At 40.4% G+C, this 2,500-nt stretch overlaps 1 protein-coding gene across 1 annotated transcript in view; it reads left to right on the top strand.

Annotated features, from left to right (window-relative positions):
• The window catches only part of LOC137620741 (KH domain-containing, RNA-binding, signal transduction-associated protein 2-like), a 585,605-nt gene that overhangs the window by 418,817 nt on the left and 164,288 nt on the right, over positions 1-2,500 (top strand). The window lies entirely within an intron of this gene.

Raw genomic sequence — 2,500 nt, 5'->3', positions numbered from 1 at the left:
ATTCCTTTTGATTTTCTTTTAACTGCAGCTAGCACCTCTCTGTTCCTCCATAAATTTTCTCCTTTCGACTCACCATATCTGCTGGTTCTTCCCAGTAATCCTCCGTTTCCCCTACACATATTTCTTTCATACCCAACCAAATATTTTCACCCTGTCATCCTGTCCAATCTCTAATTCAACATTTCCAGTCCCCTCTCTCTCTCTCTCTCTCTCTCTCTCTCTCTCTCTCTCTCTCTCTCACACACACACACACACAAAATCCTTCTAAATTACTCATATTTCTCCTTTAGTCACAAACCTTAATTCTAGATTTCCTCTTTCTCTCCTTGGGTTTTCTAGCTCTCCTTTTAAAATCCATCACTGCCCCAGTCTATGCTGCTTAACACAAGCTTCCCCCAAAATCACTTTACAGTTCATTACATTTTTCTTGTCTGCTTCTCTAACCAAAACGTAATCTATTTGGCTTCCCACTCATCCACTTTCATAGGTTAGCAGATCCTTATCCGACTTCTCAAACCAGGTATTCAAACATGACTCGACTACTCCTCATCCTCATTTCTAATTCCACACTCATGGCCTCCCAAGTACTCCTCATATCCATCCCTTCTCTTCCCCGCTCTGCCATTCCTGTTAGCTCCTATGATTAGCATCTCCTCTTCTTTCACTGTTCTAATAGTGGCCTCAAACTCTTGTCTCAGTATTTTTTTCTTGTTCTTGACAATCTATCTGTGGGGCATATGCTGAAATTATATTTATTATCTGATCCCCTATTATCATTAGGATCTTTATAAGCCCAACATTTATTCTCTTTACTTCTACCACTTTTTCTTTCCAGCTATTACGTATCATGACCTTAACTCGCTGTCTACCCTCTCGTGACCTGATGTAATAGAGTTTATACCCATTTCCTATCTCTCTAGTTCCATTTCCTTTCCATTTAGTCTTATGCACACACAAGGCATCTATCTTCCTCCTCTCCATCACATCCACAAACTCTCAATCTCCCCGTTAGTGTACCAACATTCCAAGTACCTGCTCTGATTTTCCATTCTCTCACTAAGTTCTTTGGCCGCATTCGTGAGCCATGCAATAACCCTCGTCCATTTACCACCCCAGTGAGGGGATCCTGATACACATCGCTTACTGGGGACACCCTAGCCGCATCCACTTTCATAATAGCAGGGCATGATTCATAATTTGGAAGAGGGTTATTACGATCTCATGCCCTTGCAGTCATCAACCACAGTTATTGGCGATGGGCCTAGTCTTTGACTAAATAGTCCAACTGCAAGGCAACAGTTTCCACAGTTACTGGCAGTGGGCCTAGCCTTTTGTTAAAAAGCAAGACTACAGAGCAGCAGCTTTCTTTTTAGTCGCTTTCTACGACACGCAGGACATACGGTGGTAGTATTCTTACACTCCTACCACAGGGGTGTGTGTGTATATATATATATATATATATATATATATATGGGTTGTGGTGGCTGGTACGGTAACGTCCGATGACTGGTGAACGCCAGACTGGGGTTCGAGTCCCACTCAGATTCGTTAGTTTCTTTGGTCGCTGCAACCTTACTATACTTGTGAGATTAGGACGGGGGGTTTGGGGGGGGCCTATATGTCTATCTGCTAAGTCATCAGCAGCCATTGCCTGGCCCTCTTTGGTCGTACCTTGCGTGGAGAGGGGGGCTAGGGCGCTGATATGTATATATGATCAATCTCTAGGTCATTGTCCTGCTCGATAGGACAATATCACTGTCCCTTGCCCCTGCCATTCATGAGTAGCCTTTAAACCTTTAAACATTAATGGTGTTCCGGACAGTTTGATAATAGAACAATTCATCCCAAGGACAATTCTGTACGTAACTACGTCATTACTGGAAGTTTGGTTCTGTTATTAAATTCTTCAAGTACCAAACTACATATTAAATAATCAATTCTAAACTTCGTATTCGAGAGAACATACTTATAGAAACAACCAAATAGTTTTTAAATCTATAGTTTTTACTAATCTTACTTGAAAGATAGCCTTAGCTTTGTATATTAGTTTTACCCCCCTCAATTACAGAATGGATTCTTGCAAGTGTCTAGAATCTGAAAGGAGAAAAAAGAAATTAATCAACAATGAAAACTACGTTTTTCACAAACAAAGAAAATGCTGATGGCTCAAAAGTATATTGGTGTTGTGAAAACCACACTGGCAAAGCACGGCTTCATTCAGAATACATTTATTTGCTCAAGTTTATTGGAAATCCTAATCATATTAAGAAAAAGGCAAGCGCAGGTCAAACACCTTCTCGTTTAATTATAACTGTAGATCTAAGAAAATGAAATGAATGTGCACTGGCATGTGTGACAAAACTTGCTTATAGAAGTCGAAATATTTAGAAGATGGAGAGGTGTTCACTCGTTGGAGACCTTAAAAGCGATGATAGATTAGCAAAAACCTAATTTTAAAAAATCAACATCTGGAGAGGAAATCCTCCAAAAGATGTACAAG

Source organism: Palaemon carinicauda, chromosome 27 (assembly GCF_036898095.1).
Source record: "Palaemon carinicauda isolate YSFRI2023 chromosome 27, ASM3689809v2, whole genome shotgun sequence".
NCBI classification, from domain to species: Eukaryota; Metazoa; Arthropoda; class Malacostraca; order Decapoda; family Palaemonidae; genus Palaemon; species Palaemon carinicauda.
The sequence above is the reverse complement of the archived record's forward strand: the minus strand, read 5'-3'. Positions and strand labels throughout refer to the sequence as shown.